The sequence below is a fragment of the Gopherus evgoodei genome, chromosome 3 (assembly GCF_007399415.2).
Source record: "Gopherus evgoodei ecotype Sinaloan lineage chromosome 3, rGopEvg1_v1.p, whole genome shotgun sequence".
Lineage (NCBI taxonomy): Eukaryota > Metazoa > Chordata > Testudines > Testudinidae > Gopherus > Gopherus evgoodei.
The window spans coordinates 48,123,821-48,150,098 of NC_044324.1; the positions used below are offsets into that span (position 1 = coordinate 48,123,821).

General features: G+C 43.5%; 1 long non-coding RNA gene across 1 annotated transcript; it reads right to left on the reverse strand.

Annotated features, from left to right (window-relative positions):
• Nucleotides 1-5,550: 5,550 nt before the first annotated feature.
• LOC115647473 lies at nucleotides 5,551-16,116 on the reverse strand. The gene is made up of 3 exons (XR_003999327.1): nucleotides 15,826-16,116; nucleotides 15,165-15,169; nucleotides 5,551-5,561 (listed from the first exon to the last, which is right to left on the reverse strand). It is a non-coding gene; the product is annotated as an uncharacterized LOC115647473 (long non-coding RNA).
• Nucleotides 16,117-26,278: the final 10,162 nt, after the last annotated feature.

A 26,278-nucleotide genomic window follows, 5' to 3' on the forward strand; every position in this document is an offset into this window, starting at 1 on the left:
GAAATATTATTCAGTTGTTAGCAATTTTTCTTATTAAGATCTCAGTTGGGAAACAAGACTTATTTTCAATCACATACACAAAACTGGGTCACAAACACCGTGTATGCATTGCATGCATGGGTCCAAATGGTTAAAAATTGGGTTACAAGTCTGCACCCACAGTTAAGGCCACACATTTGCATAGGCAAGATTTTACATGCAAAACACTATTGGCCAGAGCCTCAACTGGTATAAATAAACAGAACTTTACTGAAGTTAATGGAATTTCCCTGTTATACACCAACTGAGGATCAGATCCTCAGTACATATGTGCAAACTGGGGGTTGTTATGTGTAAATACCTTTGTTCACACATTACACTGACTTATGTGCATGTATCAGGAGTTTTGTGCGTGCCACTCACAGACACTGACTTTTATATATGTTTAAGTTAAGCATATAATCGCACCATTGATTAGCTCTGTTATTGGATTCTGCTGCATGTGTTTTGATTTGCTATTTACTACCTAACATATTGTGGGCCAAGTTAATTGACTTCAGTGGGGTTTTGCCCATATACACCTGCCAAAACGTTGCCAAATATAGCTTAAAAATAAACAAGAAAAAAGACAAAAGGCAACAGCATCACCAACACCAAAATGAGTTTCAGTGATTTCAGACATCCCTATGCCCATCCAATAGTTCAGCAAGAAAGGACATGAAAACTTGTAAAACTAGTTTGGATAATTTGAGAAGCATTCAGTTGTTTTAGTGAGGAGTATGATTAAGGGAGTTAAGATCCCTGTGTGGATTTTGGGGAATGCTTCAAAAATCAACCCCCTTTTGGGAGCATCACCTGTAGCGAAAAGCTGGGTATAGTAATTACTGATACTAAACCACTAAAACATCTGATTGTTTGTCACATAACTATGATGACTGTAAATCAGTGCTGAACAGATCTTCCTCCACTAACGAGCTAAACTGTAGAAACAAACGCAAGGATATTGGCAAGGCTTAGCTGGCGTTGCTTGTTTCTTCCTGGTAACTTAGCCTCTTCGATTATTTTTCACTGGAAATCTAGGTCATTGAAAGTCTAACCATTTCCCCTTCACTGTTCCAGAATTATCTGTGAGCTTTAATTGCTCAGCTTATGCTGGCTCTGACAGTCCCATTTTGTGTTTACATTTCAAGCAAATTCATCTAGAAAGTGAATACACAACCCGAGGTACTATTGTATGGTAAGTGTTGCATGTTATTTTCTTGTGAATGACATTTTCCAGAGAGACAAAAAATCCTTCTTCCCTGCCTTAACTCTAGAGCAGCGGTGGGCAATCTGCAGCCCATGGGCCACATGCAGCACATCTGGATAATCCACTGGCAGGCTGCCAGACAGTTTGTTTACATTTACTCGGCTGTCCACAGCTCCCAGTGGCCTCAATTTGCCGTTAACAGCCAATGGGAGCTGCGGAAAGTGGCGTGGGCCACAGGGACGTGCTGGCTGCCACTTCCCGCAGCTCCCATTGGCCAGGAACGGAAAATCACTGCAACTGGGAGCTGTGCAGATGTAAACAAACTGTCTGACAGCCCACCAGCAGATTACCCTGACAGGCTGCGTGCAGCCCACAGGCTGCAGGTTGCCCACCACTGCTCTAGACATTGCCTAAACTATATGAAAACAAAACAAGCAAAGAGCCCAGGAGCTGCAAGTTGCATAGTTAATCAGAAGTGTATTGCATGAACTTTCACTATTTCAGCACTTTTCCTGCCACATCCCCTCCCTTTGTTTCATGTTATCCCTTGTTATGTTGTAGTTAGTCTAGATAGTAAGTTCCCTTGGTCTGGGGCCTGTCACTTTATGTATCTGGAAAGGCCATGGGCACCTTGGGAGCTAAATAAATAATAAATCACAAAAATCATTTAAAGCTGAAATATCTTCCAAAGCATTTAAGAAGGTTGCAACACAGAAGTGTAGGAGTGAATGACTGGCCAGTGAAAATAACAATGTGTCGCCTGTATACTAAAATACAAGCCTTGCACAAGTGTTAGCATGGAGGGGGAAGAGTCCTGGGATATTGCGGATCAGGTCCAATGTATCATAGTTTTTCATAAATTTGTTGGAAGCCTGCCTCTCTTACTCCTTGGGGACTGACCCCTGCTCAGCAACCAGCTTCTTCAGCAAAGTAAGGCCTCATATTCAAAGCCAGCATGTCTTACTGCCAGAGTTTAACATAAGGGAAACAATAATGCAGTGTGTCCCCCTGCAAACGCAAAATAAGGTAATTTTCTCCAGCTAATAGTTCTCAGAAAGGTGGGGTTGTCAGTCAACAGCTCTCCCATGAAGCAGTAGTGCTTCTTAGCCAACAAGGGGTCAACTCCATCTGACTTTTTAAGTCTTCCTATTCCTCTCCATTTGTCTCCAGGGACCATTTGTTCTCTCTCCTTTCGAGCTCTCAGATCAAGTATATCCCAACACTCTCCTTATAATCCGGTTAGGATCCGAGTGGGGAAATCATCCCTGCCACACCTCTTCCCATTCCCCCTTGGCAAGGTTCCACTAGAGTCTCTGCAGTGTGAGCAGGCACCCATTCTCTCTTTCCTGCTTTGGGAGAGGGTTTCCACCTGACCTCTGCCAAACATTGCTGGAGTCTCATAATTGCAAAGAGTGGCAAATTTCATTGAAGTGGGGCAATTTTCACAGAAGTCAATAGGAATTTCACCTACTTACGCCAGCGTTGTATTTGGCTTTCTCACACCAGAAAGATACTTTGATTTCTGAGATTTTTAAATATAATTTCTAAAGAAGAAAAGTAATTTGAGGGATTAAAATTTCTGTTTTTTCCATAATAAGTCGCTAAAATCAGCCTGTCAGAATTCAGGCTGCCCTGTAGTGTGCCACACTCATCAGTACAAGCCAAAGTGTATTATCATCATGTTGTGAGACTCTTGGCTTACTTGGGAGTGGCCAAAGCTGCTCACACCTAAGCCAATTCAAAGAAATGTCATTATTATAGCCCAAAAAATAATCGGGATCGTGCACAATGAATGTATGATGTATAGGAAAACCTAGCTATGAAGCTGGCAGATTGCCTTATAGAGAAGTCCTATAGAATTTAATAGGGAATTGTATTTCTCCTATGGAATTCACAGAAACATAAAGGAACAGGATCATCTCTATTGCATTCTATAGGTTTTTCGATTAATTGCCCTAGAACTCTAATTCATTTCCCTAGAATTTTAACCTTTCTTTCTTTCTTTCTTTCTTTGAATCATAGAATATTAGGCTTGGAAGAGACCTCAGGAGGTCATCCAGTCCAACACCCTTCCCAAACAGGACCAACACCAACTAAGGGTATGTTTACACTACAAAATTAGGTCGAATTTATAGAAGTTGATTTTTTTTAAATCGATTTTATACAGTTAATAGTGTGTGTCCCCACTTAAGACCATTAAGACCATTAACTTGGCAGAGTGCATCCACAATACCGAGGCTAGCTTTGACTTCTGGAGCCTTGCACTGTGGCAGCCATCCCACAGTTCCTGCAGTCTCCGCCCCCCATTGGAATTCTGGGTTGAGATCCCAATGCCTGATGGGTCAAAAACATTGTCGCGAGTGGTTCTGGGTACGTCATCAGGCCCCCCTTCCCTCCCTCCCTTTCTCCCTCCATGAAAGCAACAGCAGACAATTGTTTTGAGCCTTATTTCCTGGGTTACCCGTGCAGATGCTATACCATGGCAAGCATGGAGCCCACTCAGCTCACTGTCACCGTACGTCTCCTGGGTGCTGGCAGACATGGCACTGCATTGCTACACAGCAGCAGCTCATTGCCTTTTGGCAGCAGACAGTGCATTACGACTGGTAGGCATTGTCGTTGTCTCCTGGGTGCTCTTTTAGCCGACCTCGGTCTGGGAGGCAGCCATGGGTGGGTGCGGGGGGTACTGACTCCAGGTCCAGGGTGAGAAACAGTTCCTGGCTGTCAGGGAAAACTGTTTCTCCACTTGCTTGCTGTGAGCTATCTTCAACCTCCTCCTCATCATCTTCCTTGTCCCCAAAACCCGCATACCTCTTGCATGCTACTCCATTGACGGAATCAAAGCACAGCGCTCGGGTAGTTGTGGGGACAGCCCCTAGAATGGCAGCTCATCATAGAAGCAGCATGTCTGAGGCTCTGACCTGGAGCAGCCATTTGCCTCTCTATTTTTTGGTAGGCTTGCCTCAGCTCCTTAAGTTTCGCTTGGCACTGCTGCGGGTCCATGTTATAGTCTCTGTCCTTCATACCCTTGGAGATTTTTTCAAATGTTTGGACTTTTTGTTTTTTGGAACGGAGTTCTGATAGCACGGATTCGTCTCCCCACACAGCGATCAGATCCCGTACCTCCTGTTCGGTCCATGCTGGGGTTCTTTTGCAATTCTGGGACTCCATCATGGTCACTTTTGCTGATGAGATCTGCACTCACCTGCAGATTGCCACACTAGCCAAACAGGAAATGAGATTCAAAAGTTCGCGGGCCTTTTCCTGTCTACCTGGCCAGTGCATCTGAGTTGAGAGCGCTGTCCAGAGCGGTTACAATGAAGCACTCTGGGATAGCTCCAGGAAGCCAATACCATCGAACTGCGACCACACTATCCCAAATTCAAGTCGGCAAGGTCGATTTCAGCGCTAATCCCCTTGTTGGGGAGGAGTACAGAAATTGATTTTAAGAGTCCTTTAAGTCAAAAAAACGGCTTTGTCATGTGGATGGGTGCAGGCTTTCACCTGCTAAATTCACTGCTAAATTCGACCTAAACTTGTAGCGTAGACCAGGGCTAAATCATCCCAGCCAGGGCTTTGTCAAGGTGGGCCTTAAAGATCTCTAAGGATGGAGATTCCACTACCTCCCTAGTGAAATAGTGTTGCCTAATATCCAACCTAGACCTCCCCCACAGCAACTTGAGACCATTGTTCCTTGTTCTGTCATCTATCACCACTGAGAACAGCCGAGCTCCATCCTATTTGGATCTCCCCTTCAGGTAGTTGAAGGCTGCTATCAAATCTCCCCTCCCTCTTCTCTTCTACAGACTAAACAAGCCCAGTTCCCTCAGCCTCTCCTCATAAGTCATGTGCCCCAGCCCCCTAACCATTTTCGTTGCCCTCCACTGGACTCCCTCCAATTTGTCCACATCCTTTCTGTAGTGGAGGGCCCAAAACTGGATGCAATATTCCAGATGTGGCCTCACCAGTGCCGAATAGATGAAAATAATCACTTCGCTCAATCTGCTGGCAATGCTCCTACTAATGCAGCCCAATATGCCATTAGCCTTCTTGACAACAAGGGAACACTCCTGACTTATATCCAGCTTCTCATCCACTGTAATCCTCAGAACTGCTGCTTAGCCAGTCGGTCCCCAGCCTGCAGCAGTGCATGGGATTCTTTCGTCCTAAGTGCTGGACTCTGCACTTGTATTTGTTGAACCTCATCAGATTTCTTTTGGCCCAATCCTCCAATTTGCCTAGGTCACTCTGGAACCTATCCCTACCCTTCAGTGTATCTACCTCTTCCCCCAGCTTAGTGTCATTTGCGAACTTGCTGAGGGTGCAATCCATCCTGTTATCCATATAATTAATAAAGATGTTGAACAAAACCAGCTCTGGGACTGACTCCTGGGGTATTCCGCTTGATACCAGCTGACAACTAGACATCGAGCTGTTGATCACTTCCTGTTGAGACTGACAATCTAGCCAATCTTTCTTTCTTACTTTCTTTCTTTCTGGTATCTGGCAGGATCTGGGGGAGCAAGTTGCAAAAACATGGTTCTCTCCCACTGCATAAGGAAAGCCCCACTTAGGGTTTGTATGAACACAGTTATACCAGTTTAACTAAGGGTCTGAATTTAAACCAGTTTAGTTAAACTAGTGCGAATCCCCATGTGCATGCTCTGACTGCAACTGAAGAGTGGCTTATTTTGGTTTTGCTCAGTGAGTTGACAGGGTTAAGCTGAACAAAAATAAACCACTTTCAACCAGAAATAAGAGTGTCTACTCAAGGGTTTGCACCTGTTTAACTAAAATGGCACAATCTTGTGTGTAGATAAGGACTTAGAGCTATGCGTCTTTCCTTTCACCATGCTCCCTACCCTAACAGAAAGGAAGGATGGTTTGTAGGAGCTGCTGTGACAGCACTAAACTACTTGGTCATCCCCTTACACTGGTATTATTCTCCCACAGCAGCTTTAGGCTCAGTTTGTGCCTTGCCCTATTCTTTAATAAAAAACACACGTGCCACTGAGCAAGTTAAAAGAAGATATCAGTGGTGGAGCTAGAACTGGGATTCCTTTTTGTGCAAGTGAACACTTTGTTGTTTCAAATAGCCCTGTGTTTACCCTTGTGTACAGACTGAAAAAAAATATAGCTAACTAGGTGGGCAACTTAAATGTGCTTATCTGATCCTTCCCCTTACTTAAAGTCACACTTGGATCCCTGTATGTGTGTGTGTCCCTCACTGCTTTCATTGAGAGCCCCATCTATGCATCTGTTGACAAAATCTGACCTTTGATCTTTTCAAGAAGAGTTTTCTCTGGATGTTGGTTAAGGTATGGATGAGCGCGAGCTGCAAATTTCTGATCCAGATCTAAACCAACCAAACTCAGGAAAGTGCAGATCTCAGATTTTGGCACCACAGAGGAAGAACCTGTCATAAAGGTTGAATTTTGATTCATGTCGAGACTTCATGCAAGTTCAGGGTGTTCCCATACAGGGCTTTGGGATAAGCCATGTCCAATTTTTGAGGGTTTTGTTGTCAGAAGATGAGTCTTGAGTAGAGTGAGTTCTTTGGAGGGCAGGGACTGCCTTTTTGTTCTATGTTTGTGCAGCAGCCACTACAAAAGGGTCCTGGTCTATTACTGGGATTCCCAGGTGCTACTGAACTACAACAAATTTAGTATTTTATTTATTTATTTGTTTGTTTGTTTGTTTATTTATAAAGTCTGAGAGAGGTTCCCAAATTGTCTAGTTTTTGAAGCAAGTTCAACAGCCATTCCAAAATTTCAGGGTTTGTTCTGAGTAACACATAGTTGAAGACAGAGAATGTCTGAACAATAATGACCATGTTTAAATTAGTTATCCTTGAGCTATGACTTACAGTGACAGCATCAAGAGGACAAATAAAGACACTGAAATTCAAGAGGATGTAAACCAGATAGTTTTAAATGAAATCAAATGAGACAATGCAATGGAAAGCAAGAAGACAGAGTGGAAATAAAAAGTGTTCAAAGATAAACGAGTGTTTCCCATGGGTAAGGTGTGCCACAAGAAGAGAAAACAAAGCCAGTGTAGATTAACAAGGAAGTCACAAATGTAATCAAAAGTTCAAGAAGGATCCATTGGAACCAAAAACAGGAGACAGAGATGAAACAGAGAGTTCCCAGACTGTGAAAAAAACAATGTGTATAAACATAGTGATAAGATTTTCAACTGTGTGGCAGATATAAGAAAAATTCATCAGGGATAAATTGAGAGGTCACCTGGGCTGCTAGGGCCTCAGCATGGATTTACTATGCTTTACAAATTTGACAAGTTTTTGAAATAAAACAGAGTTCTTGGGGAAAGCATGAATGTAATCACAGAGAATGGAAATTGGGTTTATATTATGTAGTGCAAGCTCTCTCAAAGTGCTCTACCAAGTAATGATAAAGGAAATACTTTTGGATTATGAGGAGAGATTAATAAGACTGGGACTTTTCAGTTTGAAAAAGAGATAACTAAGGGGGCATATGATAGATGTGTATAAAATCCTGACTCGCGTGGAGAAAGTAAATAAGGAAGTGTTATTTATCCTTCTCTTAACACAAGAACTATGGGTCATAAAATGAAATTAATAGTCAGCAAGTTTCAAATAAACAAAAGGAAGTATTTCTTCACACAAGGTATAGTCAACCTGTGGAACTCTTTGCCAAAAGATGTTGTGAAAGCCAAGACTATAACAGGGTTCAAAAGAGAGCTAGATAAGTTAATGGAGGATAGGTCCCTCGATGGCTATTAGCCAGGATGGGCAGGGATGCAAAACCATGCTCTGAAGTGTCTAGCCTCTTTGTCAGAGTTTGGGAATGGGCAAGACAGGATGGATCACTTGATGATCACTTGTTCTGTTCATTCCCTGTGGGGCACCTGGCATTGACCACTGTCAGAAGACAGGATACTGGGGTAGATGGACCATTGGTCTGACCCAGTATGGCCTTTCTTATGTTCTTATATTAAAGGAGCTGTGTGATTGTGAAGACAAAAGGAGCAGTTCTAAGACACTCATACATAGCTTCAGGGTAACATTTTCAGAAGCACTTATATGGCTTAGGAGCCTAAACTCCATTTTCTAAAATGAGTTAGGGCCAGGTTTACAAAGGCATTTAGACACCTAAAGATGCAGATAGGTACCTAGTGGGATTTTCAAAAGCACCTACATGAGCTATGACTTTCAATGTGCCTTCGCTCAGCCCTTATTGAGCAGAAGTATTTTGACCAGGACATCTACTGTTTCTGAAAGGTCTCAGCTAAAGAGCTAGCTGAGATGAGCAGAAGAAGCTTCAGTTGGGTGTGAAATATGGCAGTTCTATATGGAGTATGCCAACTCTAAAGTGAACATACACCTAAAAGAGCCCTGTAATATCAGCATTGTCAAGGGTTTGAGGACAGGTGGGATTGGACCCCTCAGACATGTGGGGCAGACGGTGCTTAAGAAATGTGCAGTGACAGTGATACACAAATGTGCAGTGACGGTTATAAAATGTGCAGTGACTTTCAGGAATATACATGTTGATAAAAATAAACAGACCTATGGAATATTAATCTAACTCCAGAGAGTCCAGCTGCCCAGACAAGCTCTTCATTATCTGACATGTGCAGTGACTTTTTTGAGGTTATTTTAAACTCTGGGTCCATTATTCAGTGCAGTATTAACTGAGACATACTGACACTTATTATATCTCTTTGACAGAGCACAACACAAAAGACAAATCTGCAGGGTACAGAAATGAAATATTGGAAAGCAAAAAGAACTGGTTTGGAGACCAAAAATGAAGCAAATGTTAATGAAAGAAAGCAGGCAAGCAAGATTTCTTTGCCTTTATCAGACTGAAAGGTGGAAAGAAATTGCTGAGATGCATTAGCAGAAGTGTTGAAAATCAGCAATTAATAGGATACATGAGGAATTATTGTGCATAAATCTAGTCACTTTAACACTAGGGGTGGTCAACTATTTTCAATCAAAATTATTTTACGATGGAAAACTGAGTTTTTGACTCAATAGAATTTTTCATAAAAAATGTAGTCGATGGAAATTTTTAACTTTTTTTTTTTAAAAAAACCCAAACCAAAACGATTTTTCTCATAAAGCCCCGTAGTCAGGAACTCCCATGATGCACTGCAGTAGCTCAGCAAGAGAGAAGATGACGGTGCATCACAGAAGATGTAATCTGGCCAGAGAACCCTGCCCATAGATAACAATGAGGACATGAGGCAATTGAATTACAGCTCCCATGAAGCACTTACAAATCATTGGTTTTGGTTTGGTTTGGTTTGGGGTTTTGTTCGTTTGTTTGTTTGTTTTTTCACCTGACAGTTTCCACTGAAAATTTTTCAGTTTAATATTTCGGTGAAAAATCTATATTTTTGATAAAAAAATATTTCAATAAAAATAAATGTCTTTGTATCGAAATTCACCGCAGAAAAACCCCTCAGTCTTCATATTAACTTAAAAGCCAGATGCTGACTGAATATGTGAATGTACAACTACTGTGGTTGTTAATATATAACTAAACGTAATACACTTTGGAACACGAATCTGGGATTGTTTGAGGCTGATCCGCCTCTCCTGTGGTTGGCAACAGCAAAGCAAGGTCTTGAGGTTGTACGTGCAGTGGTAACTCATGTTAAATACACAGTTATCAGCAAACAGTGAGGTAGAGGCAAGGTGAATTAGCTGTAGTTATTACTGTTCCCAACAGATTTAATGTGTAGTAACTGCTGTTATCAGTAAAAATATCTTTCTAATAATAATATTCTGTACTTCTATAGTAATTTGCCATGCAAGGATCTCAAAGCACCTTGCAAATATTAATGGATTAAGCCTCACTACAGCCTTCTGAGGTAACTAAACATTACTATCCTTATTTTCCAGAAGGTGAAACTCAGGCAAAGAGATTTTTTTAAATTACTTTTCATATAGCCAGTTTAAAAAGAAGATATCACATATTAATGCATAAGGGGAAAAGGAACTATTAGCTGAGATACCTCAGTGATTGAGATAGATAGATAGATAGATAGATAGATAGATAGATATTCAGGTAGAATTTTGTTAAATAAAGAAAGGCTGGACTGAAGAACAAATGAGGCAAAAAATAATGGAACTAAGTGCATAAAAACAGTTTAAAAAGGGAAGGGAGAACAGAGGATGACCCCTAGGTAGCTTTGGTGGATTTAAATGATGCCATATATCAGGTCATAAGGATAAGCCTTGATGGTAAATGATGTCTTTTGCTGACATTTCCGAAATTCCTCCCAGTATTACGATTACAAAAAGGATTAATAATCCATTCATTCTTTATGCTTAAATTGCAGAGTTAATTTTCTGTCTTTCACACACACACACACACACACACACACACACACACACACACACACACACACACACACACACACACACACACACACCAATTCTCTACACTCACTGTGCAGTGCAACATTACCAATATTACGTAGCACTCTGTGAAATATGTTGGAGACTCCTGGAAACCATACACTGTACTAGCATCCTCCCATAAAGGGGCAGAGATCACATCTCTTTGCAGACGGAATCTGTATTGTTGATTCCCAGTCCTCAAGGTCCAAGCAGATCCTGTCTGCTGTAGTTCCAAAAGTAGAGTATGAATAGAATCATAGGACTGGAAGGGACCTCAAGAGGTCATCTAGTCCAATCCCTGCACTCACGGCAGGACGAAGTATTTTCTAGCCCATCCCTGATAGGTATTTGTCTAACCTGCTCTTAAAAACCTCCAGTGATGGAGATTCCACAACCTCCCTGAACAATTTATTCCAGTGCTTAGCAGCAACCAAAGAGACACATAACAGTTTTCTCAGCCAGTCAGTTATTTGTTTAGCACAGATGTGAGCAATTTCCCCTCAGAGCTCTTTGGTGACATTCATGAGTGGGTTTCTCTAGCAAGGTAAGCTGCCTTAGGTCCACAAGCCTGTTACATTATCATGGGTTTTCCCCGCATTAACATTTTCTAACTATAATGAATATTGCAAATACAGCCAGTTCTGGAGCTCTCAGGTATCTAATGAATTCATTAATCACTGGGATCTGTGTAGTCACTTCGATGTAGGTTTTTACACAACAGCAATACCAAAACTCACTGATGTGGATGATATTCAGAAATTCATGTTCCTAATTAGGAAGCAAGCCAAGAGAAAGGGTGGTTTGATACACTCTTTAATGGTGGATGTATTCATCTCAATTAAAAACGATCACAGGGCAAATAAATAAGCCACTCAACTTGGCTCCATTCTGCGTGGCCTAGTTTCCTGTTCCAATGTTACTCTTGCGGGTGAATGCAGTGTTTTTGTATCCATGTTGGTCCCTGCTGCACAAGCCATCATCTGACCTTGCCTTTCTAATATCCTCTGGTCACGCGGCTACAACACTGCAAACAACTATGGAAGATATCAAATGTTGCCATCTGAAATGGAAACTCCACAACATGAAGGAAAAGAAAGCAAAACTTAACAGAACTTCTACTTCCTGAAGAAATACAAGGCCTGGCCTACACTATGAGTTTAGGTCAAATTTAACAGCGTTAAATCAAATTAACCCTGCACCCATCCACACAGTGAAGCCATTTTTGTAGAGATAAAGGGCTCTTAAAATTGATTTCTGTACTCCTCCCTGACGAGGGGATAGCGCTGAAATCAACATTGTCAGTTCAAATTAGGGTTAATGTGGATGCAATTTGACAGTATTGGCCTCCGAGACCTATCCCACAGTGCACCATTGTGATCTTCTGGACAGCAATCTGAACTCAGATGCACTGGCCAGGTAGACAGGAAAAGCCCTGTGAACTTTTGAATTTCATTTCCTGTTTGCCCGGCGTGGAGAGCTGATCACCACAAGTGACCATGCAGAGCTCATCAGCACAGGTGACCATGCTGTCCCAGAATCTAAAAAAGAGCTCCAGCATGGACCGTACGGGAGGTACTGGATCTGATCACTGTATGAGGAGACGAATCTGTGCTATCAGAACTCCGTTCCAAAAGACAGAATGCCAAAACATTTGAAAAAATCTCCAAGGCCACGATGGACAGAGGCCACAAGAGGGATTCAACACAGTGCCGCATGAGACTTAAGGAGCTGAGACAAGAGTACCAGAAAGCGAAAGAATCAAACAGACGCTCCAGGACAGAGCTGCAGACATGCCACTTCTGTGCTGAGCTGCAAGCAATTCTAGGGGGGGCCACCACCGCTACCCCAGCCCTGTCCATGGACTCCGATGATGGGGTACTCTCAGTCACCATGCCTGAGGATTTTGCGCACAGAGAAGATGATGATGAGGAGGAGGTTGAGGAGAGCATACAACACACTGTTCTCCCTGGCAGCCAGGATCTTTTTCTCATCCTGACTGAAATACCCTCCCCAACCCTCCCAAGGCGGTATCCCGGACCATGAAGCCATAGAAGGGACCTCTGGTGAGTGTACCTTTGTAAATGTAAAACATGGTTTAAAAGCAAGCATTTTTTAATGATTAATTTGCCCTGAGGACTTGGGATGCATTTGTGGCCAGTACAGCTACTGGAAAAGTCTGTTAACGTGTCTGAGGATGGAGAAAAATCCTCCAGGGACATTTCCATGAAGCTCTCCTGGAGGTACTCTAAAAGCCTTTGTAGAAGGTTTCTGGGGAGAGCAGCCTTATTCTGTCCTCCATGGTAGGACACTTTACCACGTCATGCTAGTAGCAAGTAATCTGGTATCGTTGCATGACAAAGTCTGGCAGCATATGGTCCCAGTGCTTGCATTCAAGTAACATCCATTCTTTATCTCCTCAGAAGAGTGATATCGTTCATGGTAACCTGGTTGAAATACGGGAATTTAATTAAGGGGACATTCATAGGTAGCCGTTCCTACTGGGCTGTTTGCCTGTGGCTGAAAAGAAATTCTCCCCACAGTTAGCCAAGTGGGGTGGGGGGCATTCGCACTGAGCTGTTCGCGTTTGGCTAGCAGGGATCTTCCCTAATACCAGCCACATGGTTCGGTGGGGGGAGGGTTAAAGCAGTCATCTCAGAGAAAAGGATGGGGGGGTGGTTTTGTTTCTGCTGATGCACGTTAACACGAAAACTGCAGCCCTAAATGGACAACTCAATGGGCTTTGCTTGGTATGGGAAAGGAGGGCGCTGCTGTTATGAAGGTTGCAGAAGCTGAAAGACTATGGTTTACCATGGCCACCTGTGAGCCGAATTCTGTTGCCCAGCGTGTTTGATCTCTTACACCAAAGTCGCAGGCACGCAATATAAGATGCAAAAAATGACCTTATACCAAAATCACATGTGCTATGTAATATGAATAGTGTTGTTCACCATGAAAGAGTATACCCATTGTTCTGTACAATGTATCTTTTTAAATACTTCTCTCCCTTTTTTCCCTCCCACAACAGCAAATGTTTCAAGCCTCCCTCTTCCATCCCAAAAGCTATCTCAGATAAGGCGGCTGTCATAGTATAAATCCCCACTCTGAACCTTAGAGTCCAAAAGATGGGGTACCAGCATGAATTCCCCTAAGCTTAATTACCAGCTTAGATTTTGTAGTGCTGCCACCAACCAGGACTTGGAGTGCCTGGTACACTCTGGTCCCCCCAAAACCTTCCCTAGGGACCCTCAAGACCCAAACCCCTTGAGTCTCACAACAAAGGAAAATAAACCATTCCCCCTCCCTCCTTTCTTCCTCCCAGATCCTCCCCTCCCTGGGTACACTAGGAGATCACTGTGATTCAACTCCTTGAATCTTAAAACAGAGAGGAATGTTACCTTCCCTCCTCCTCTTTTCCCCTCACCAAGAGGTAATACAGATTCAAGCTCCGTGAATCTAAAACACAGAGGAATTCCACTTCCCCCCTCCCTTCCCTCCTTTCTCCCACAAATTCCCTGGTGAGTACAGACTCAATTCCCTTGAGCCTTAACAAGGGAAGAAATCAATCAGGTCTTAAAGAAGAAAAGTTTTTAATAAAAGAAAGAAAAAAGTAGAAGTCTCTGTAATCAAGATGGTAAATGTTACAGGGTCTTTCAACTTATAGACACAAGAGAGGAGCTTTCCCCCCAGCACAAATGCACATTAAAATCATTCCAGCAAAATACACATTTGCAAATAAAGAAAACAATCAAAAAGACTAAACCGCCTTCTAATGTTACTTACTATTTGAACAGAAAATGAGAGAGCCTGTAGGTACGTCTGGTTATCCTCTCAGAACCCAGAGAGAACAACAGACAAAGAAAACACACAAACAAAAACTTCCCTCCACTGAGATTTGAAAGTATCTTGTCTCCTGATTGGTTCTCTGGTCAGGTGTTCCAGGTTCACTGTTTGTTAACCCTTTACAGGTAAAAGAGACATTAACCCTTAACTATCTGTTTATGACAGCGGCAAAAAAAAAAAAAGTCTGCGCTATGAAATGTTCTCTGAGCTCGTGCAGGTGTCCAGCACTGAAAGAGCTCAGCAGAAAGTGTGGAGGGACACAATAGCACAGGAGAGGAAAGTGGCCAGTGAACATGAGGAGAGGTGGTCGCAGGAAGATCAGAGGAGGCAGGATGCAGCACTGGGGCTACTGTGGGAACAAATGGACATGATCCAGCGTCTGGTGGAAGTTCAGGAACATCAGCTGGAGAGACTGTCACTACAGCCCCTGTTTAACTGCCCTCCCCCCTCCCCAAGTTCCATAGCCATCTCCTCACCCAGATGCTCAAGAACGCCGGGGGGCCTCCGGGCACCCAACCACTCCACTCCAGTGGACAGAAGGCTGTCATTCAACAAGTATTCAAGTGGCCTTTTTAATAAGTATTGTAGTGGCCTTTTCCTTCCCTCTTCCCCTCCTTCCACACCCCGCCCAGGCTACCTTGTTAGTTATCTCCCTATTTTTATAATCAATTAATAAAGAATACATGGTTTTTAAATGACAGTGACTTTATTTCCAAGCTGTGATCGAAGTGGGGAGGGCGGTTGGCTTACAGGGAATTAGAGTCAACCAAGGGGGCGGATTTTCATCAAGAAGAAACAAATAGAACTATCACACGGTACCCTGGCCAGTCATGAAACTGGTTTTCAAAGCTTCTCTGATGCTCAGCGCACTCTGCTGTAATCTTCTAACCGCCCTGGAGTCTGGCTGCATGTAAATAGCGGCCAGGTGATTTGCCTCAGCCTCCCACCCAGCCATAAAAGTCTCCCCCTTACTCTCACAGAGATTGTGGAGCACACAGCAAGCAGCAACAGCAATAGGGATATTGGTTTTGCTGAGGTCTGAGCGAGTCAGTACACTGCGCTAGCGACCCTTCAAATGTCTAAATGCACACTCTACCACCATTCTGCACTTGCTCAGCCTATAGTTGAACAGCTCCTGACTACTGTCCAGGGTGCCTGTGAGCCAGGGCATTAAGGGGTAGGCTGGGTCCCCAAGGATAACTATAGGCATTTCAGCATCCCCAACTGTTATTTTTTGGTCTGGGAAGTAAATTCCTTCCTGCTGCCATTTAAACAGACCAGAGTTCCTGAAGACACAAGTGTCATAAACCTTTCCCGGCCATCCCACGTTAATGTTGGTGAAACATCCCTTGTGATCCACCAGTGTTTGCAGTACCATTGAAAAGCACCCCTTTCCGTTTATGTACTCGCTGCCTTGGTGGTCTGGTCCCATGATAAGGATATGGGTTCTGTCTATTACCCCACCACAGTTAGGGAGCCCCATTGCAGCAAAGCCATCCACTATGACCTGCACATTTCCCAGAGTCACTACCTTTCATAGCAACTGCTCAGTGATTGCGTTAGCTACTTGCATGACAGCAACCGCCACAGTAGATTTGCCCACTCCAAATTGATTCCAGACTGACTGGTACTGTCTGGTGTTGCAAGCTTTCATAGGGCTATCGCCACTCGCTTGTGAACTGTGAGCGCTGCTCTCATCTTGGTATTCTTGCACTTCGGGGCAGGGGAAAGCAAGTCACAAAGTTCCATGAAAGTGCTCTTATGCATGTGAAAGTTTTGGAGCCACAGGGAATCATCCCAGACCTGCAACAATATGCAATCCCACCAGTCTGTGCTTGTTTCCCAGGCCCAGAATTGGCATTCCATGGAATGAACTTGCCCCATTATCACCATGATATCCACATTGCCAGGGCCCATAAGTTGAGAGAAGTCTGTGTCCATGTCCTCATCACTCTCATCACTGCACTGCCGTCACCTCCTCGCCTAGTTTTTCAGCTTCTGGTTCTGCATAAAGCGCACAATAATGCGCAAGGTGTTTACAATGCTCATAACTGCTGTGGTGTGCTGAACGGGCTCCATGCTTGCTGTGCTATGGCATCTGCACAGAAAAAAGGCACAAAACGATTGTCTGTGGTTGCTCTCATGGAGGGAGGAACTACTGATGACTGTAGCTATCCCACAGTTCCCGCAGTCTCCACCAACCATTTGAATTTTGGACAGAGCTCCCAATGTCTGATGGGTCAAAAATATTGTCACAGGTGGTTCTGGGTACATGTCGTCAGCCCCCACCCCCGCCCTCCATGAAAGCAACAGGAAAAATCGCCTTTTTTCACTGTCACCGTATGTCTACTGGATGCTGCTGGCAGACGTTGTACTGGAGCACTACACAGCAGCATCACCTTGCCGTGCAGACGACAGACAGCACAGTATGACTGGTAGCTGTCATTGTTGTCCTGCGGGTGCTCCTGGCTAGCCTCGGTGAGGTCAGTCGGGGGCGCCTGGACAAAAATGGGAATGACTTCAGGTCATTCTCTCTTTAAGTTTTGTGTAATGGAGATTCAGTCCTGCCTGGAATATCATGCCAGCTGGAGGCTTCTGCCTCAGGCTCCTCTCCCAGTGGGCAGCACTGTGCGGTCGCACCTACCCCAGTCTACCCCTTGCTTCCATGGCTCATGAAGCCTGAACAGTAGTAAGGAGCAGTCCAACTATAGGCTGAGCAAGTGCAGAATGGTGGTTCACTCTACTTCCCTTTGATCTCTGTTTGCAGAGGCAATAAAGTCAGTGTTGTTTCAAATTCATGCATTCTTCATTACTTCATCACACAAATGGGGGGATAATTGCCAAGGTAGCCAGGGAGGGGTAGGGGAGGAGGGAAACAATGGGTGGGGTTGTGGTAGGGGTACCCCCTAGAATGGCATGCAGCTTATCATTTCTGCAGGATGTCTGGGTCTCTGACACAGAGTGGCCGCTTGCATCTGTGGTTCTTTAGTAGGCTTGCCTAATATTCTAGGCAGGACTGAATCTCCATTAGACAAAACTTAAAAAAGAGAATGACCTGAGAAGTCATTCCCATTTTTTGTCCAGGTGCCCCCGACCAATCTCACTGAGGCTGGCCCGGAGCGCCCATGACAGCAGCAGACAGTATAGTATGACTGGTAACTGTCTTTCCCAACTTGCAAAGCAGCAGATGGTACAGTATGAGTAATAACCATCTTTGCCAACTTGCAAAGGCAAGGAGCTACTGCTGTGTAGCACTGCAGTACCACATCTGTCAAAAGCACCCAGGAGACATACAGTGACAGTGAGCTGAGCAGGCTCCATGCTTGCCGTAGTATGTTGTCTGCACGGGTAACCCAGGAAAAAAGGTGAGAAATTATTTTTTCCCATTGCTTTCACAGAGGGAGGAGGGGGCCTGACGACATGTACCCAGAACCACCCGTGACAATGTTTTTGCCCCATCAGGCATTGGGAGCGCAACCCAGAATTCCAATGGGGGGGCGGAGACTGCAGGAACTGTGGGATAGCTACCACAGTGCAATGCTCCAAAAGTCGATGCTAACCTCGGTACTGTGGACGCACACTGCTGACTTACTGTGCTTAGCGGGGAATGAGGATATGGAGGTGGATATTACCACATCTGAGGTAGAAGCCATACTTGAACAGCTTAATGGGACAAAATCGGAGGGCCCAGACAATCTTCATCCGAGAATATTAAAGGAACTGGCACATGACATTGCAAGCCCATTAGCGAGAATTTTTAATGAATCGGTGAACTCAGGGGTTGTACCGTACGACTGGAGAATTGCTAACATAGTTCCTATCTTTAAGAAAGGGAGAAAGAACAACTATAGGCCTGTTAGTTTGACATTTGTAGTATGTAAGGTCTTGGAAAAATTTTTGAAGGAGAAAGTAATTAAGGACATTGAGGTCAATGGTAATTGGGACAAATTACAACATGGTTTTACTAAAGGTAGATCATGCCAAACCAACCTGATGTCCTTCTTTGAGAAGGTTACAGATTATTTAGACAAGGGAAATGCAGTAGACGTAATTTACCTCGATTTCAGTAAGGCATTTGACACGGTTCCACATGTGAAATTATTAGTCAAATTGGAAAAGATGGGGATGAATATGAAAATTGAAAGGTGGATAAGGAACTGGTTAAAGGGGAGACTACAACGGGTCATACTGAAGGGTGATCTGTCAGGCTGGAAGGAGGTTACTAGTGGAGTTCCTCAAGGATCGGTTTTGGGACCAATCTTATTTAACCTTTTTATTACTGACCTTCGCACAAAAAGCGGGAATGTGCTAATAAACTTTGCAGATGACATGAAGCTGGGGGGTATTGCTAACACAGAGAAGGACCGGGATATCTTACAGGAAGATCTGGATGACCTTGTAAACTGGAGTAATAGTAATAGGATGAAATTTAATAGTGAAAAGTGCAAGATCATGCACTTAGGGATTAATAATAAGAACTTTAGATATACATTGGGGACACATCAGTTGGAAGCAACAGAGGAGGAGAAGGATCTTGGGGTACTGGTTGATCACAGGATGACTATGAGCTGCCAATGTGATATGGCCGTTAAAAAAGCTAATGCGGTTTTAGGATGCATCGGGCGAGGTATTTCCAGCAAAGATAAGGAGATGTTAGTACCATTATATAAGGCGCTGGTGAGACCCCACCTGGAACACTGTGTGCAGTTCTGGTCTCCCATGTTTAAGAAGGATGAATTCAAACTGGAACAGGTTCAGAGACGGGCTACTAGGATGATCCGAGGAATGGAAAACCTGTCATATGAAAGGAGACTCAAAGAGCTTGGCTTGTTTAGTCTAGCCAAAAGAAGGCTGAGGGGGATATGCTTGCTCTTTATAAATATATCAGAGGGATTAATATTAGGGAGGGAGAGGAATTATTTAAGCTCAGTACCAATGTAGATACAAGAACAAATGGGTATAAACTGGACACTAGGTAGTTTAGACTTGAAATTAGATGAAGGTTTCTAACCATTAGAAGAGTGAAGTTCTGGAACAGGCTTCCAAAGGGAGTAGTGAGGGCAAAAGACATATCTGGCTTTAAGACTAAGCTTGATAAGTTTATGGAAGGGATGGTATGATGGGATAGCCTAATTTTGGCAATTGATCTTTGATTATCAGCAGATAAGTATGCCCAGTGGTCTGTGATGGGATGTTGGATGGGATGGAATCTGAGTTACTGCAGAGAACTCTTTTCTGAGTGCTGGCTGGTGAGTCTTGCCCACATGCTCAGGGTTTAGCTGATCACCATATTTGGGGTCAGGAAGGAATTTTCCTCTGGGGCAGATTGGCAGAGGCCCTGGACGTTTTTCGCCTTCCTCTGCAGCATGGGGCATGGGTCACTTGCTGGTGGATTCTCTGCAGCTTGAGGTCTTCAAACCACAATTTGAAGACTTCAATAACTCAGACATAGGTTAGGGGTTTGTTATAGAAGTGGATGGGTAGGGTTCTGTGGCCTGCTTTGTGCAGGGGGTCGGACTAGATGATCACATTGGTCCCTTCTGACCCTAGAATCTATGAGTCTATGACACACACAAACGACAGTATCAAATCAATTTCTAAAAATTGACTTCTATTAAATCAAACTAATTTCATAATGTAGACATACCTTAAGAAACAAAATGTACATCACCCCCAGAGGACTCACCATCTCAGAAGTTGGTCCCGTAAAAGATATTACCTCACCGGCCTTGTCTGTCTTGCTGGTGGACATAGGAAGCAGACATCACAGGGCCATCCAACTATGAATGTCCTCATGTGCATTGTTCATTCTTAGCTTATTTTCACTGTTCATGAATGTCATGCAAAAATTAACAGGAAGGTTTCTCAGCTACACAGACTTTCTGTCACTCTAACTTGTAGGTGAGCCACCCTAGTTTGTGATGGTGAATAGCATGGAGACATCCTGCTGCAGGTAAGCAGCAACTTTGTACCGATAATTCTTAAAATTTCACAAACAAGTGTCTGAAAATATTAATAAACAATATATTGGGCCTCTTTCTCCACTGCTTTGCACACTGTGCAGTCATGTCAATCGGGGCCAAATGAGGGTTGAGGGGGTGTAAATTGCTGCCATTCTGATTCAGTAGGGTTTTGCAGGAAAGCTGGCCAGAAATTTTTTAAATATACTGGGGACTCCTGAGACCCTAAATCCTATTGACATTAGTGGGACTTACGCACCTAAGTCTCTTTGGTTCTTTTGAAAATCCCACCCAGAGAACATACCAAACACAATGAGCAGCACAACTGGTACATTCTCCCTGGATGTACCAAGTATGAGTAAAAGCAGCAAAGAATCCAGTAGCACCTTGTAGACTAACAGACGTTTTGGAGCATGAGCTTTCGTGGGTGAATACCCATTTCATCAGATGCATGTCCACGAAAGCTCATGCTCCAAAACGTCTGTTAGGCCACGTCCAGACTAGGTATTAAAATCGATTTTAGATATGCAACTTCAGCTACGAGAATAACGTAGCTGAAGTCGAATTTCTAAAATCGAGGTACTCACCAGTCTGGATGGCGCTGCATCGATGTCCGCGGCTCTCCGTGTCGATTCCGGAACTCCGTTCGGATTGATGGAGTTCCGGAATCGATGTAAGCGCGCTCGGGGATCGATACATCGCGTCCAGACTAGACGCGATATATCGATCCCCGAGCTATCGATTTTAACCCGCCGATGCGGCGGGTTAGTCTGGACGAGGGCTTAGTCTATAAGGTGCCACAGGATTCTTTGCTGCTTTTACAGATCCAGACTAACACGTCTACCCCTCTGATACTTGACAAGTATGGGTAGTAGCAGCTACTATCAAGTCTTTAATATGCAGCTAGGTTGAGAAAACTTCCCATGTCAGACTCCAAACTCAGACTCAAATAATGAGTGTTCTCACCTGCCTGAGTGTGAGGAAGTTGCCCAATCCATTTATTATTATTTCAAACTCAGCTCAGATGAAGGAGGGGCCGTTTATTACTCTCCTGTGGGAAACTGCAAATGCACAGACTTGCCACACCCCAAAGCAAAGTTAGATTCTGTATGAATTGGCAAGACTCAGCTTTAACTCACTTCTACCCAAGAGAAAAGGTGATTTAGAAATGTTAATGTTTAGTTAATTATTCCCAGCAGCCACCACCCACAAGGCAATTTTGGTAACCTGTCTACCTCTATCTCAAAATTTCTACATGCACAATTAGCATTTAAGAAGAACTTATCCTTAATCATGAGCTAAAATACTCAGGCATTTGCAGATTCCATTGCAAATAGTGCTATAGCATGTACAGACTAGATTCATCTAATTAATGGGTGGCATGTAAAATAATTAAGCAATCAAACCCCCTTGGCAAGGCAATAGAAGGGAATTACTGAATGTCCTAGGTGCATTGCACAGTAAGGGACCAAAGACTGAATGCCTTAAGCCACTTGTGAAGTGCAGTAATACCTGGGAAATTCACAGCCAAGCATCTCTTATTTCTGATGTAAAATAGACATAAAGGTATAAAAATGATACCCATATATCTACTAGGGATTCATGACACAAAGCTATAGCTGCTGAAAGCCAATCCAAAAGCTGTCTTCAAAATGCCACTTCAGCACTATAGTTAAGATACAAATGAAGAATAAACCAACATTAAAACACCAAAATATAGAGGGTGAGTGAGATCCTCACCTCCACTTAGGGTTGCCAACTTCCTAACTGCAGAAAACGGAACACCCTTACTCCACCCCTTCCCTGAGGCCCCGCCCATACCCACCCCTTCTCCAAGGCCCTGCCCCCAATCACTCCATCCCCCCTCCCTCTGTTGCTCGCTCTCGCCCACCCTCACTCACTCATTTTCACCAGGCTGGGGCAGGGGGTTAGGTTACGGAAGGGGGTGAGGGCTCTGGGGTGGGGCCAGAAATGAGGCATTCAGGGTGCAAGAGGGGGTGCTGGGCTGGTGCAGGGGGTTGGGGTGTGGGAGGGTGGATGGACTCCGGCTGGGGAGGTGGGCTTTGGGGAGGGGTCAGAGATGAGGGCTTTGGGATACAGGAGAAGGTAAGGGCTCTGGCTGGGTGTGAGAGCTCTGGGGTGGGGTCAGGGATGAGAGGTTTTGGGTTCAGGAGGGGCCTCCAGGCTGGAGCAGGAGGTTGGGATGCAGGGAGCCTCCAGCTCCAGCTGGGGTGCAGGCTCTGGGGTGGGGTTGGGGACACTGTGCACACAGCCATAAGGCTGTCTCCTAAGGACTTTCTCACAAGTCTTTGCACTGGCCATATACCAAAGGTCAGGTTGGGGAAGGAGTATGCTAGGGGCTAGGCTGCAGTACACACTGCTACAGAGATTCTGGGCAGTGCTGCAGCTCAAGGCGTAGTTCTGGGAGGCTACCAAAATTTAGCCAAGCCCCCGCGGCTAAGTTATGCTAGGTGTGCTATTGCAGCTCCAGATATGGAAGGCGCAAAAATGGCTTAAAACCACCTTAGAATCTCCTTCCCCTGGAATAGAAGTTCTATGCTGAGCCCTTTGAAGAAAAGCTAGAAAATATGGACCAAAATTGTAGCTTAAAGGGAAATGACAAACAAAAATGGTGAGTTACAGAAAGGAAAAGATGTTGCTTTTTAAAGTAATTGTAAATATTTTTGCTAATTATAACAGTATCCATTCTAGATTTGTCCTTTTCTAAAAATGAGTTATCATGCATCTGGCTGCTGGTAGTAACTGTGTTATTAGTGGGTTTTTCCCTGAGTCAGCATCCTCCTTTGAACTGTAATCTAATAGAACCAATATTTTCTCTGAGTAGCCTGTCTTTAGTAATCTTGAAAATTCTGTTTGCTGTTTTCCTCCAAAATACGATTATCTTAGGGCAGTCCCACCATCTGTTCTAGAATATATAGCTTCCTTTTTATATATTTTTCTTTGTTTAATCAGAGCAAAGTACATTGATACAGGATTTTGCAATAATTTTCCTTACTGACTACAAAAATAGATAGGGTTTTGGTCTTCCTCCAGATATTTTCCCATTGTTCCAAAATGTCTTCTCCTTTTAGATCCTTTTCTCTTTTTGCATAAAAGTAGTCTTATCTTCTAGATTCATCAGTAACAATTGATTATACCATGAGGAGATCAGGCCTTTCCCTTAAATAATGTTTCTAGACTCATTTTCTGTATCAAATTCCATAGCTGATGTGTCATTCTGATATTTTTATGTTGATCTAAATCAGTGGTTCTCAGACTTTTGTACTGGTGACCCCTTTCACAGAGCAAGCCTCTGAACATGACCCCACCCCTTATAAATTAAAAAACACTTTTAAAATATATCTCACAACACTATAAATACTGGAGGCAAAGCAGAGTTTGGAGTGGAGGCTGACAGCTCACGACCCCCGCTGTAATAACCTCGCAACCCCCAGTTTGAGAACCCCTGATCTAAATCTTTGAGGTAAAAAAAATTCAGTTCACTAAATTTTATTGAAAATCCTGTTGTTCAGTTTCCCCTCACTGTTTCTATTTAACTATAATCTTTTATTATTATAACCCTACAAAATATAATGCCCTAACTATACTCTAATCATGTTCTTCTGTATCTGGATCATTACTTCTCCTCTAAACTCTGTTCTATTGTCTTGGTGGTTTATCTCTTTGGTGCATTTTCCTCTTGCCAGATCTTGGATGATTTTTATTACTTGCCTGAAAATCATCAGTGTTTCTCCTTCATTGCTCCCAGTATTTTTCCCTATCTTGGTAGCAATGTCGATGAACAATCACATCTCTTCCCCTGGAACCTGCTGGGATCTTTGGAATAAGGGATCTATGGGCCATCATCACAATACAAATATATACCTCGCTGCCCAATTGTATTTCTTCACACAAAGCACAGTCAACCTGTGGAACTCCTTGCCACAGAATGCTGTGAAGGTCAAGACTATAACAGGATTCAAAAAGGAACTAGATAAGTTCATGGAGGATAGGTCCATCAATGGCTATTAGCCAGGATGGGCTGGGATGCAAAACCATGCGGAAGTATCCCTAGCTTCTGTTTGCCAGAAGCTAGGGATGGGAGACAGGGGATGGATCACTTGATAATTACCCGTTCTATTCATTTCCTCTGAAGCACTGTGCATTGGCCTCTGTCAGAAGACAGGATACTGGGTTAGATGGACCTTTGGTCTGACCCCATATTGCCATTTTTATGTTCTTATGATCGTACAAACAGTTCTGCATAGACAGATCTCTGCATCCTGGTAGAGGATGGATTCAACTGCTTTCAAGATAAAAGACATGCATCCGATGAAGTGAGTATTCACCCACAAAAGCTCATGCTCCAATACGCCTGTTAGTCTATAAGGTGCCCCAGGACTCTTTGCTGCTTTTACAAGATAAAAGTGCTAGCTAAGTGCTAGCAGTATTGGATATAGCTAGAAGATATTCGATCTATTCCAGTATATGTGGGCACAGTGCATAGGTACAAAGAAATTATTTATCTCACCATCTAGCTAGGTTCTTATATGGCCACTATCGCCATAGCCTCTGAGGCCCAGTTCCTTAAAGTTATTTAGGTAGATGAACTCCCATTGAAATCAGGAGAGCTTGGAACCTAATTACCCTATAAGCAGCTGGGCCTGATTGCCTCACAAGTAGTTAAAAACCAAAAATAATACTGTTCTCTCTTTCTTCCTTCCCTTTCAGCCAATAGGAAGAATAGTGTGATTTATTTATGAGAGTTTGTTGTTTGTTTAGGGGGCTATTTTGTGTTTGTCTATGTGTGTGTACATAAGAAAGAAAAAGCTTAAGAGGGAGTCACAAAGATGAATTTTGTGTTTAGGGTCCTTCGTTGGGCTTTGGATTCCTTAGTTCTCTGTGCAATGACAATAGTGGACATCCACCTAAAGTCAGTCATTAGTCCCTCAGGCCCTCCCGTTATAAGCAATGCTGCCAACAATTTCATCACTGCACAGGATGGCTGATTGTCTGTGCCACTTCGCATGAAAAAGGCAGCAAGCGTTTCAGGAGGTAGTGCCGCTCTGCTGGGAAGATGGGGAAACTGAGCCCCACTGGTTTCAGAATCCCTGCTGGTAAGGAGAATATTTGAAGGAAACCCTAAGGGATCCCCCAGGTGGCCTAATTAAATAGAGTTTTGTCCCAGGAACTAAATTGTAAAACCTTTACCTTCCAGTTAAGTGGGTTTCTATATATGCTGAAGATCAAACATCAAAGTCTTGCTCTGGGTGCCCTTATTTGTTTAAAATAAGGACTGATTTCTCAGTCCTTTGCCAAAGCCCCTTCTGCAGAAGCTGGATCAACCATTTATGAAATTTGCATTTTGCTTGTGACATTTTTTTTCTTCCAAAAGTCATAGAGAGATGAAATTCATCTATTTTTAATGTGGTATTTTAAATAGGCCATTGCTTTACCTGAGGCATCTGATTGAAGCTCTTGGAACGAGGAAATTGATAAGGCAGCTGAATCTTCCAATAGGAATATTCACAGTTCCATTTCAGCTTGCACAGAAGTCAGTGCATTTTGTCAGACTGCAACATATTCAGTCATTTTGTATAATATGATCACTTTTACATACAGGTCCACATTTGCCCTCTTAGCTGTGCAGTTCAGAGGGGGGAAAAACTGGATGAGAAAACCATGGTAAGGCCCTGACCATGGGAAATATGCAATTTTGCCCATTCACAAAGGCACTTCTGTCTCTTCACCAAATATCCAGGTAGTTCAGGGACTACATGGAAAAAATGGACAGGGCAAAGAGTATGGAAAGTGCCACCGTAATGGACATGTGCCACCTCCAATACGCAGAGT